At 23.6% G+C, this 14035-nt stretch overlaps 2 long non-coding RNA genes across 3 annotated transcripts; both read left to right on the forward strand.

Moving 5' to 3' along the window:
- Positions 1-809: 809 nt before the first annotated feature.
- On the forward strand, positions 810-1524 carry LOC135922332 (uncharacterized). The gene is made up of 3 exons (XR_010570856.1): positions 810-1037; positions 1077-1366; positions 1410-1524. It is a non-coding gene; the product is annotated as an uncharacterized LOC135922332 (long non-coding RNA).
- Positions 1525-1735: 211 nt separating this feature from the next.
- Positions 1736-3419, forward strand: LOC135932068 (uncharacterized). Of its 2 annotated transcripts, none has more exons than XR_010573274.1 (4): positions 1736-1876; positions 2630-2949; positions 2988-3098; positions 3236-3419. It is a non-coding gene; the product is annotated as an uncharacterized LOC135932068 (long non-coding RNA). The 2 variants fall into 2 exon arrangements; XR_010573275.1 differs by lacking the exon at positions 1736-1876 and adding an exon at positions 1993-2192.
- Positions 3420-14035: the final 10616 nt, after the last annotated feature.

Consider the following 14035-nt stretch of genomic DNA (forward strand, 5'->3'; position numbering starts at 1 on the left):
CCCAGAAATTGGCTATCTTATAGCACTACTTTAGACAAAGTCTTTTGTCTATATTGTATTATGTTTGGTGGCCCTAAGTCCAATACTTTTTGAACTCAACATGGGGTAAATAATTGGAAAAACATAAAGCGTGAGAGACACGAAGCATCTTCTCTTCATAAAGATTGGGAATATGCAAACATGACTTGGCTTGCAAATAAACGCATTCAAGATCATTTACTATCAAATAAGCTTGATATAATCATGGAAAATCGTAATATAGTTCATAATATTATCGATGCCATTATGTACCTTATAAAATGTAATATAGCCTTTTGGGGTTCTAATTCGAATGAAGGTAATTTTATGTGTCTCATAAAATTAATGGCAAAAACGGTTCCAACTTTACGTGCATACATGGATAACAACGAAAAATTGCGGAGAAAAAAATCAGATAAAATTTCGAGACCTTGTATAAATTTACTGTCATATAACCACGTGAAAAAAATAACTGAAATTATTAAGATAAAAATAACAAAAAGCATTATTCAAACAATTAAAGAGAATCGTGCCTATAGCATCATATTAGATGGAACATATGATGTGTCTAAATGCGTAGCTTTGCTTGTACGGTATATAGAAGAGGATCTGCATCCACATCCTGTAGAAAGGATCATACATGTTTTTACAACATCAGAAACCACTGGGGAAAATATAAAGAAACATGTTTTTTCTAAGTTTAATGATCTTGGTCTTCCTCTTGATTATTTGGTTGGACAAAGTATGGATGGTGCAGGGAATATGAGAGGAGTATACAACGGAATGCAGGCTTTAATATTGAAAGAGGCTCCAAAAGCCATCTATATTTGGTGCCATGCACATCGGCTAAATTTAGTAGTTGCTCATGTTTGTGGATGCAAAATTGAAATGAAAAAGGCAATGGGAATATTAGATGAGTTATATAATTTTATGAATGGAGTTAGACGTCAAGGTGTGTTTGTTAAATATCAAATGAGAAAGTCCAAGAAATCTCTTAAAAGAATTAAAAACACAACAAGGTAAATAAAATATTTTTAATGAAACTTATATATTTTCAGAAATTGGTCATCATCCTACAAATCTGTAGAAATCTTTTTAGATGTTTATGAACATATTTTAGCATCATTAGTTGAATTAAAAGATTCTAATGACCCAAGCACCTCTTCCATTGCCGATGGATTATTATCAAGAATTAAAGATGAAAATTTTATATTAAGTCTATTTATTTTGAAAGAAATATTGAAATGTACACATGAGGCTTGTATTGAAATGCAGGCAGTTGGTAATGATTTGGCTTTGGTAACCAAATTAATACAACATACAAAAAATAAATTACAAAAACTAAAAGGTTAATATTAGTTACTATTTCTATAAATAATTTAAAAATATAGCTAATGGAGACAATATATTTTTAAAATTACATTCCTTATCTAATAGTTTTTTGAAAAAGAATAATGTAATAACTGATTTGTATAATATGAAATCAATATTCAAATTGGATCAAACAGAATTCAATAATTATGTTGAACAAAAAAAAACAAGTTGAATAAATTAAAAAAATTTAAATTATTATTTATTATTATAGATATAGAACGGAAATATTTTTCCCTGTGCTAAATGCAATAATTAATCACCTAAATGATCGATTTAATTATGATTGTTTAAATTTTTTATCACAGATATCCATTTTTACTCCCGCTCAATGATATATATAACTATAGATTGACGATTCATTCATTCAATGCATTATAAAAGTGTCCACACATTGTAATCAGCTGTAGCGCCATTTTGTAGTTTGGTTATCCATTATTTGTCAGCAAGAAATATTAATATATAGAAAACAAGTCTAGTTTTAAAGGTGATTTATGATATAATATTTTATAGTATCTTTTATTCTTAAATTTTCATAAGGCTTTTTTTATGAAGGTGGAGTAGGTGATTATAATTAAAAAATGAATCTAAGACTAACCCACCTTTTAATTTTTTAAAATATAGTTTAACCTAATCCTGCATGGACTTATAAATCTTATGTTAATGCATCTTAGGATACATGCAAAACAGATCTTATAATATCACTATCATTTATTATTTAATTAGATAATGGGAGTGTGCTGTGTTCATAATTGTAATAAAACATATAAAATAGAATCTAATACACATATTTCTTATCATAAGTATATATATTATTTTTTATATGCAACATATTTATTACATAAAGCATTAATAAGCTACAAACATTGAAAAAAAATCCTTATTTAGTAAAAATATAAAGTTTTCTCATTTTTATTGCTAGGACAAATAATGCTTCTTCCTATTGAGTTGATAAGATTTCTATTTTGAACTTTGCCTAAATATTTTTCTGGATAAAATATTAAGTTAGCCATTTTAAAATACATATTTACTATGATACAGTTTCATTTTAAATATTTGTAAGAAATATGTAAACCAATATATATTAATAGAGGCTCTGCCAATCAACAAATTTTCACTGATTCAATACTATATTACTAATAACCGATCTGATATTTATATTGATTTTTATATACTATCTATCTTTGTATCAATGTCATAAATATATCTTATATTTTACTCAACCTATTTTTAAATATAGATTTCCATTAAAATCCAAAGAATTATTGGAAAAATGGTTACAGGCTATAAATAGAAAAAATTTTATGCCTAATAAATATAGTATAATGGGGGGTTAGTGATTCCTTCATCTAGTATGTCTATATTATGCCGAATTTGTGAAAGTTCATTTAGAACTTATCAAAATGATATTAAACGTAAAAATATTATTAAAAAAATGGAAGTGTTGGTTTTTTCCACAATAATTGGTACAAATATTTTTATTGATCTTACTGAACATATTAATGAACATGAGATTGGTTACAGCCATTTTCAAATTCTTGTAAAATTAATTGTTCAAAGGTAATCATTTATTAGTTTTAATACTATTTTTTTTAAAGATATTTAAATATTAGATTTTTCCATTTTGCTGACTTGAGAAACCAGGAATTGATAACTGGTATGAGACAAAATCTTACAAAAGCAATACAATTTAATAATCAATAAGTCATGTAAATTAATATTTATATCTTCTTTTATTTTTTAAAAATTATATTGTATAAAGAACAGGCCTTATATAAGACATATTATAAAAATTATGATATTATATATAATCTATGCTAATGTAAATATATTTTATTTTTTATAGGTGATGATAGAATCAAAAAGGATGAATGTTTATAATCAAAGATAATATGAATGTGAATCATCATATTGTTAAAAATACATTTTGTTTTTTAAAGTGTACACATTTATATTTTTATATATTTATTGTATAAACCTTATTTAAATGATTTATATAATAATTTATACCCATGCAAAAAATGTTATTATTACACTATGTTTTTATTGAAAAAAAAATAAAAGATGTTTTCATTTGTCATTTATAATTAAGATGAAATAATTGGGAATGACTAAAATACGCGTCCCCGAAAACTACGCGTCCCTACGCGTCCCTACGCGTCCCCGGTCAAAACGATTTATTTTTATTAATATTAATGGGAAATCTTATTAAGCTTTATAAGATGAGTTAGAAAATGTTTTTTTTAATTTAAAAAAAATACGGTAACTATATAAAATTTACAAAAATTTATTTTTTAAAAAAATAAACTACGCGTCCCTACGCGTCCCTACGCGTCCCCGGTCAAAATACAGTTTTTTTAAAAAAATCAAAACGGATTCATATTTAGCTCATTAAAAGAATACAGAATATGTAAATATTATATTTTAAACTATTTTATAACTTAGTGATTTTTTCAAAAAACACTTTTTTTTTTCAAAAACACTACGCGTCCCCGGTCAAAAAACCGTTTTTTTTAAAAAATAATAGCAGATTCATGTTTAACTTTTTAAGGAGATTCAGAAAATGGTATTAATAAAAAAAAAATTTTTAAAAAATTTTTTCCAAAAAAATTTTTTTTTGGCTAAACTACGCATCCTTACGCGTCCCCGGCCAAAATACAGTTTTTTTTTAAAAATCAAAACGGATTCATATTTAGCTCATTGAAAGAATACAGAATATGTAAATATTATATTTTAAACTATTTTATAACTTAGTGATTTTTTCAAAAAACACTTTTTTCGAAAACACTACGCGTCCCCGGTCAAAAAACCGTTTTTTTTAAAAAATAAAAGCAGATTCATGTTTAGCTTTTTAAGGAGATTCAGAAAATGGTATTAATAAAAAAAATTTAAAAAAAAAATTTTTTTCGAAAAATTTTTTTTGGCTAAACTACGCGTCCCTACGCGTCCCCGGTCAAAATACAGTTTTTTTAAAAAAATCAAAACGGATTCATATTTAGCTCATTAAAAGAATACAGAATATTTTAATATTATATATTAAACTATTTTATAACTTAGTGATTTTTTCAAAAAACACTTTTTTTTTTCAAAAACACTACGCGTCCCCGGTCAAAAAACCGTTTTTTTAAAAAAATAATAGCAGATTCATGTTTAACTTTTTAAGGAGATTCAGAAAATGGTATTAATAAAAAAAAATTTTAAAAAAAATTTTTTCCAAAAAAATTTTTTTTTGGCTAAACTACGCGTCCCTACGCGTCCCCGGTCAAAATACAGTTTTTTTTTAAAAATCAAAACGGATTCATATTTAGCTCATTGAAAGAATACAGAATATGTAAATATTATATTTTAAACTATTTTATAACTTAGTGATTTTTTCAAAAAACACTTTTTTCGAAAACACTACGCGTCCCCGGTCAAAAAACCGTTTTTTTTAAAAAATAAAAGCAGATTCATGTTTAGCTTTTTAAGGAGATTCAGAAAATGGTATTAATAAAAAAAATTTAAAAAAAAGATTTTTTTCGAAAAAATTTTTTTGGCTAAACTACGCGTCCCTACGCGTCCCCGGTCAAAATACAGTTTTTTTAAAAAAATCAAAACGGATTCATATTTAGCTCATTAAAAGAATACAGAATATCTTAATATTATATATTAAACTATTTTATAACTTAGTGATTTTTTCAAAAAACACTTTTTTTTTCAAAAACACTACGCGTCCCCGGTCAAAAAACCTTTTTTTTAAAAAAATAATAGCAGATTCATGTTTAACTTTTTAAGGAGATTCAGAAAATGGTATTAATAAAAAAAAATTTTAAAAAAAATTTTTTCCAAAAAAATTTTTTTTTGGCTAAACTACGCGTCCCTACGCGTCCCCGGTCAAAATACAGTTTTTTTAAAAAAATCAAAACGGATTCATATTTAGCTCATTAAAAGAATACAGAATATGTTAATATTATATTTTAAACTATTTTATAACTTAGTGATTTTTTCAAAAAACACTTTTTTTTTCAAAAACACTACGCGTCCCCGGTCAAAAAACCGTTTTTTTTAAAAAATAAAAGCAGATTCATGTTTAGATTTTCAAGGAGATTCAGAAAATGGTATTATTAAAAAAAATTTAAAAAAAAAATTTTTCGAAAATTTTTTTTTTGGCTAAACTACGCGTCCCCGGCCAAAATACAGTTTTTTTTTAAAAATCAAAACGGATTCATATTTAGCTCATTGAAAGAATACAGAATATGTAAATATTATATTTTAAACTATTTTATAACTTAGTGATTTTTTCAAAAAACACTTTTTTTTTCAAAAACACTACGCGTCCCCGGTCAAAAAACCGTTTTTTTAAAAAAATAAAAGCAGATTCATGTTTAGCTTTTCAAGAAGATTCAGAATAATTTTGGTAGTTGAGAATTCAAATAAAATATTTAAAAAAGCCAATGTCTAGCCCATATTTAAAATTAAAAAATTTTCAAGGATATCTATTTTAAATTTTACCCAAGTTGATTTCTATCATAAATGTAAATTATGATATTTCTAATACCCTTACATTGCAACATTTTTACCTCTTTTTCTCCTAAATATTAATATTTTTATGAAATATATTAATAAAGCATATTTAGTATCGTATACACCTAACTAATTAGTAATTACCCATCAACCCCGTCATTCTGATTAAATTAAATTAATTTTATAAAAAAAAAAATTTAATATATATATATACAAATATATCAAAATATAAAATTGACGGGGGGGCTCAATGGTTAGAACGTATGCCTTCCGAACGATAAGTTGCTAGTTCGAATCCCGCATTGCCATAAAAAATTTAAAAAAAGAATTTTTAACATTAGCGAGATAATAATAGCTCTCGATTTATTTAACATTAAGATGATAGGAAAGTTGATAGAAAAAAAAAATTTTAACATTAGGAGAGTGAAATTAACGTTAAGAAGATATTATAAAGTTGATAGAAAAAAAATACGAAAAGTTCATTTCTTGATTACATTTATAGATAGTGTGTTAAAAAGCTAAAAAATCAAACAAAGTTGAGGGTTCTAAATCTGATTGATGAATTAGAAAATATTATAATTATTAATTTATTTTTCATTTATATAAGTTTTTTAAAATAACTTTCTAATCTTACATTAATAGTTAAAATTTATCATTTTATGTTTTGTATATGGGAGACTGGGGTTAGGACCCCGGGCTTGGCAAACCACTTAATCTCATTTCAAAATTAAATATCCTAATATAGTTTTTATTAGTTTACATCTATAGACAAAAAATCTTTTGAAATATTTAATTTATTAAAGATTTTATTTAAGAAATAAAATTTTGATGAAATTTTCAAAATTTTTACATGACAAAATTTTAATTTTTATTAAAATATATAATCATTTATATCTAAATTAAATTTTATAGTTAATTTTAAACACTCTTCTATAATTTGGAAAAGTTCAATGTGTATTTATTATATCTAGATAATATTTCAATCATAATTTGTCAATAATAAAATACCATTTATATTACATATTATTATATACAATCGTAATAGGTAAAAAAATGTAAATATTCATTTGTTGTAAAATAATGTGGGTGTTTCAATCACGGTAGTCTTTTTATTTCCGACGTATCACGATTTAGTTTTCCAATTTCAATCATTGACCAAACTATAATATGATGTTGTTTTCATCTTCGATATCTATTTATAGTTTATATAATAATATAATATATTTATTTTTATATGCCTTTTTACCTTCAATAATTATAGTCAAAAATTTCAAATTATAGGACTTTAATAATTGGTAATATTTAAACTTAAAAATAACTATTTATATTGTTATTACAAAAAAATAATTGGATGCATTGTTCTAACTGTACAAACTTTCTCTAATATTAGCTAAACAATATTACATTATTTATACTATATTAATATATTTTATAGTTATAATATTATGGTTTTAGCCATAAAAATATGAAAATTATTAATTTTAATATTTTTACGTTTCCGCTCTTAGCCACGTGGAGGCAACCAGTTGAAAGAGCTTTTAGGTCTTAGTTTAAAAAAAATACCAAGACCATGGATATATAACAGGTTTAAAATTTTAAACCTGAAATATAACCAAAATATAATATATTAAAAAGTATACATTAATTTTAAAAAAAAATATTAAACAAAAAATTTATTTGTCATAATCTACTTTTAGGTCTTAGTTTAAAAAAAATACCAAGACCATGGATATATAACAGGTTTAAAATTTTAAACCTGAAATATAACCAAAATATAATATATTAAAAAGTTTACATTAATTTTAAAAAAAAATATTAAACAAAAAATTTATTTGTCATAATCTACTTTTAGGTCTTAGTTTAAAAAAATACCAAGACCATGGATATATAACAGGTTTAAAATTTTAAACCTGAAATATAACCAAAATATAATATATTAAAAAATTTACATACATTTAAAAAAAATTAATTAAAGAAAAAAACTATTCTACTCTTAACAAGGCAACTTCTTCATTATGGTCATTAGATTCTACAGTTAGATTGTTAACCTGTGACACCAAGTCAACCTGTTGACTTGACATCGGGGATTGGTATTTTTTTTAAACTAAGACCTAAAAGCTCTTTCAACTGGTTGCCTCCACGTGGCTAAGAGCGGAAACGTAAAAATATTAAAATTAATAATTTTCATATTTTTATGGCTAAAACCATAATATTATAACTATAAAATATATTAATATAGTATAAATAATGTAATATTGTTTAGCTAATATTAGAGAAAGTTTGTACAGTTAGAACAATGCATCCAATTATTTTTTTGTAATAACAATATAAATAGTTATTTTTAAGTTTAAATATTACCAATTATTAAAGTCCTATAATTTGAAATTTTTGACTATAATTATTGAAGGTAAAAAGGCATATAAAAATAAATATATTATATTATTATATAAACTATAAATAGATATCGAAGATGAAAACAACATCATATTATAGTTTGGTCAATGATTGAAATTGGAAAACTAAATCGTGATACGTCGGAAATAAAAAGACTACCGTGATTGAAACACCCACATTATTTTACAACAAATGAATATTTACATTTTTTTACCTATTACGATTGTATATAATAATATGTAATATAAATGGTATTTTATTATTGACAAATTATGATTGAAATATTATCTAGATATAATAAATACACATTGAACTTTTCCAAATTATAGAAGAGTGTTTAAAATTAACTATAAAATTTAATTTAGATATAAATGATTATATATTTTAATAAAAATTAAAATTTTGTCATGTAAAAATTTTGAAAATTTCATCAAAATTTTATTTCTTAAATAAAATCTTTAATAAATTAAATATTTCAAAAGATTTTTTGTCTATAGATGTAAACTAATAAAAACTATATTAGGATATTTAATTTTGAAATGAGATTAAGTGGTTTGCCAAGCCCGGGGTCCTAACCCCAGTCTCCCATATACAAAACATAAAATGATAAATTTTAACTATTAATGTAAGATTAGAAAGTTATTTTAAAAAACTTATATAAATGAAAAATAAATTAATAATTATAATATTTTCTAATTCATCAATCAGATTTAGAACCCTCAACTTTGTTTGATTTTTTAGCTTTTTAACACACTATCTATAAATGTAATCAAGAAATGAACTTTTCGTATTTTTTTTCTATCAACTTTATAATATCTTCTTAACGTTAATTTCACTCTCCTAATGTTAAAATTTTTTTTTTCTATCAACTTTCCTATCATCTTAATGTTAAATAAATCGAGAGCTATTATTATCTCGCTAATGTTAAAAATTCTTTTTTTAAATTTTTTATGGCAATGCGGGATTCGAACTAGCAACTTATCGTTCGGAAGGCATACGTTCTAACCATTGAGCCCCCCCGTCAATTTTATATTTTGATATATTTGTATATATATATATTAAATTTTTTTTTTTATAAAATTAATTTAATTTAATCAGAATGACGGGGTTGATGGGTAATTACTAATTAGTTAGGTGTATACGATACTAAATATGCTTTATTAATATATTTCATAAAAATATTAATATTTAGGAGAAAAAGAGGTAAAAATGTTGCAATGTAAGGGTATTAGAAATATCATAATTTACATTTATGATAGAAATCAACTTGGGTAAAATTTAAAATAGATATCCTTGAAAATTTTTTAATTTTAAATATGGGCTAGACATTGGCTTTTTTAAATATTTTATTTGAATTCTCAACTACCAAAATTATTCTGAATCTTCTTGAAAAGCTAAACATGAATCTGCTTTTATTTTTTTAAAAAAACGGTTTTTTGACCGGGGACGCGTAGTGTTTTTGAAAAAAAAAGTGTTTTTGAAAAATCACTAAGTTATAAAATAGTTTAAAATATAATATTTACATATTCTGTATTCTTTAATGAGCTAAATATGAATCCGTTTTGATTTTAAAAAAAACTGTATTTTGCCGGGACGCGTAGTTTAGCCAAAAAAATTTTCGAAAATTTTTTTAAATTTTTTTATAATACCATTTTCTGAATCTCCTGAAAATTAAACATGAATCTGCTTTATTTTTAAAAACGGTTTTTGACCGGGACCGTAGTGTTTTGAAAAAAAGTGTTTTTGAAAAATCACTAAGTTATAAAATAGTTTAAATATAATATTAACATATTCTGTATTCTTTTAATGAGCTAAATATGAATCCGTTTTGATTTTTTAAAAAAACTGTATTTTGACCGGGGACGCGTAGGGACGCGTAGTTTAGCCAAAAAAAAATTTTTTTGGAAAAAATTTTTTTTAAAATTTTTTTTTATTAATACCATTTTCTGAATCTCCTTAAAAAGTTAAACATGAATCTGCTATTATTTTTTTAAAAAAACGGTTTTTTGACCGGGGACGCGTAGTGTTTTTGAAAAAAAAAGTGTTTTTTGAAAAAATCACTAAGTTATAAAATAGTTTAATATATAATATTAAAATATTCTGTATTCTTTTAATGAGCTAAATATGAATCCGTTTTGATTTTTTTAAAAAAACTGTATTTTGACCGGGGACGCGTAGGGACGCGTAGTTTAGCCAAAAAAAAATTTTTCGAAAAAAATTTTTTTTTTAAATTTTTTTTATTAATACCATTTTCTGAATCTCCTTAAAAAGCTAAACATGAATCTGCTTTTATTTTTTAAAAAAAACGGTTTTTTGACCGGGGACGCGTAGTGTTTTCGAAAAAAGTGTTTTTTGAAAAAATCACTAAGTTATAAAATAGTTTAAAATATAATATTTACATATTCTGTATTCTTTCAATGAGCTAAATATGAATCCGTTTTGATTTTTAAAAAAAAACTGTATTTTGACCGGGGACGCGTAGGGACGCGTAGTTTAGCCAAAAAAAAATTTTTTTGGAAAAAATTTTTTTAAAATTTTTTTTTATTAATACCATTTTCTGAATCTCCTTAAAAAGTTAAACATGAATCTGCTATTATTTTTTTAAAAAAACGGTTTTTTGACCGGGGACGCGTAGTGTTTTTGAAAAAAAAAGTGTTTTTTGAAAAAATCACTAAGTTATAAAATAGTTTAATATATAATATTAAAATATTCTGTATTCTTTTAATGAGCTAAATATGAATCCGTTTTGATTTTTTTAAAAAAACTGTATTTTGACCGGGGACGCGTAGGGACGCGTAGTTTAGCCAAAAAAAATTTTTCGAAAAAAATTTTTTTTTTAAATTTTTTTTATTAATACCATTTTCTGAATCTCCTTAAAAAGCTAAACATGAATCTGCTTTTATTTTTTAAAAAAAACGGTTTTTTGACCGGGGACGCGTAGTGTTTTCGAAAAAAGTGTTTTTTGAAAAAATCACTAAGTTATAAAATAGTTTAAAATATAATATTTACATATTCTGTATTCTTTCAATGAGCTAAATATGAATCCGTTTTGATTTTTAAAAAAAAACTGTATTTTGGCCGGGGACGCGTAAGGATGCGTAGTTTAGCCAAAAAAAAATTTTTTTGGAAAAAATATTTTTAAAATTTTTTTTTTATTAATACCATTTTCTGAATCTCCTTAAAAAGTTAAACATGAATCTGCTATTATTTTTTAAAAAAAACGGTTTTTTGACCGGGGACGCGTAGTGTTTTTGAAAAAAAAAGTGTTTTTTGAAAAAATCACTAAGTTATAAAATAGTTTAAAATATAATATTTACATATTCTGTATTCTTTTAATGAGCTAAATATGAATCCGTTTTGATTTTTTTAAAAAAACTGTATTTTGACCGGGGACGCGTAGGGACGCGTAGTTTATTTTTTTAAAAAATAAATTTTTGTAAATTTTATATAGTTACCGTATTTTTTTTAAATTAAAAAAAACATTTTCTAACTCATCTTATAAAGCTTAATAAGATTTCCCATTAATATTAATAAAAATAAATCGTTTTGACCGGGGACGCGTAGGGACGCGTAGGGACGCGTAGTTTTCGGGGACGCGTATTTTAGTCATTCCCAAATAATTAAAACAAAAAAAATTATAAATGATTATTACAATAAAAATTAAGTGAGATGAGCTCTCAACCCATCTTTTAAGATGGTTTAACTTATTTCATCTAGAACACATAATCCAAAATAATTTTTAATTGACAGGATATTTTTTTATAAAATCTTATTTTCTTAACGTAATTAATTGATCTTCATCTACTTTTAGAGTATATCTTTGGTTCATCCTTTATAATAAAATTAATAATACAAAATAAAAATAAGTTAAAAAAGTAAGAAAAAAATTAACACTGATTTCTCTTATTAGTAAAACAAAATTTGTAGATTTTATTTAATTATATCTATACAGATCTCTTTTTTATATAAATTTTGATTATTATTTTAAGGTATAAATTACTTAACTAAAATTAAAAGTACCAGCAACTACAATAAATAACGATGCATCATTTTTATTTATTAATAAGATATGAATCATAAAATATTATTATATTTAATAATAAGGATTCCATAAATGAACAATAAGTGGATAGTAAGATTTTTTTTGAAACATCAAGTGAATTTGATAAAATTATAAAAACTAATTTTATAAGAAAAATTAACAAATATATATAAAAAAATAAATGATTTTGATATATGCAATTAATATGTATAAAATAAATTAGATTTTCTAATAAATAATTGGGGGTTAATGGTTGAGGAATGTTTAAAAATAAATTTATTTTTATAATAATATTAATCAAGTAGATAAATTAACTAAAAACTGATTGAAAGAAGTATTTTCTTGATTGAGTCATGTGATAAGTTTTTTTGGCAATTAAATATAGGCAGTGGACTTTATTTGGTTGAATATTTGAGGGTGTATTAGATATAAGTATGGAATATTTTGTATGGGTATAATTTTGGTGATTTTTGTTTCAGTGATATCGTAGCAATCTATGTTTCTGAATAATTTCTGGGTGAAAGTAATTTAATGATATTATATACTACTATTGGATTAAATGTTGAGTTTTTTTATTTTATAGAATACCAATGTAATTTAATTGAAGATCAGTTGAGGTTAGGATTCATTTGATTATTTTACATAATTACATTATTAACAAATTATTAGATATAAAATTGAATTTTTAAAAATTAGTATTATTATTGAGGCATTTGATCAACGTACAAGCTACAAAATGGCGCTACAGCTGATTTCAATAGGTGGACGTTTTTTTATGCATGATCGCCAATCTATAGTTATATATATCATTGCTCCCGCTGGAATTATGGATAATGAAAAAATAGAAGGATGGCAAATATCCGAAATTTGTAATACTTATCAATTGGATGTCCAAAACATTGTTGATGAATATAATAATTTTCGCTCTTTATATTTGGAGTCTCAATCAATCACTTTTTGCGAAGATCTTTTAAAAGTTAAAAAGAATGACGCGTTATATATTGATGACAGTAATTTATTGATATTTTATTTGTAATTTTATATAATTAAAGGTATTGCAAACGATCAAATTACCAAAGAAATTATCAACAGCGAAATCATGACCAAAATAAATAAAATGGATAAAATTTTCTTTTATATTACCATACCGACTTTTAAATCAATTAAATTCTTATTCTAATTTAAATTTATTATATAAATATTTATTAACCCTTTCTACAACTTCCTGTTCAGCCGAAAGAGCCATGAGTAAAGTAAAAATTAACAAAATTCGAATGCGGAATAAAATTTCGGACCCATTTTTGGAAAATTTACTGTTAATATCCAGCGAAATTGATGTTTTTGAAAAATTTACAATTGATGATATTATAACACAATTTGCATTAACATCTATAAGTTTATCCAAATTATTAATAAAATAAATAATGTATCTTTTTCACAGCGAATATATAGGCTTTTAAATAATGTATATTTAATTTAACATTTTAAATTTCCAAGGAAAAATATACTATAATTCATTTTATTCTAATATTTTATATAATAGCTCTATTTACAATTCATGTTTTTAATTATGTGGAATCAAGCTAAATATACCTCTTTAAATTTATTCGTCTTATATTTTTTACAATATTTTAGATCTTTTTTATAGAAATATTAATATGTTATCTCATTTAATTCACTTATATATATTTTATGAAAATAAAGTGA

Source organism: Gordionus sp. m RMFG-2023, chromosome 1 (assembly GCF_954871325.1).
Source record: "Gordionus sp. m RMFG-2023 chromosome 1, tfGorSpeb1-WG-v2, whole genome shotgun sequence".
NCBI lineage: Eukaryota > Metazoa > Nematomorpha > Gordioida > Chordodea > Parachordodidae > Gordionus > Gordionus sp. m RMFG-2023.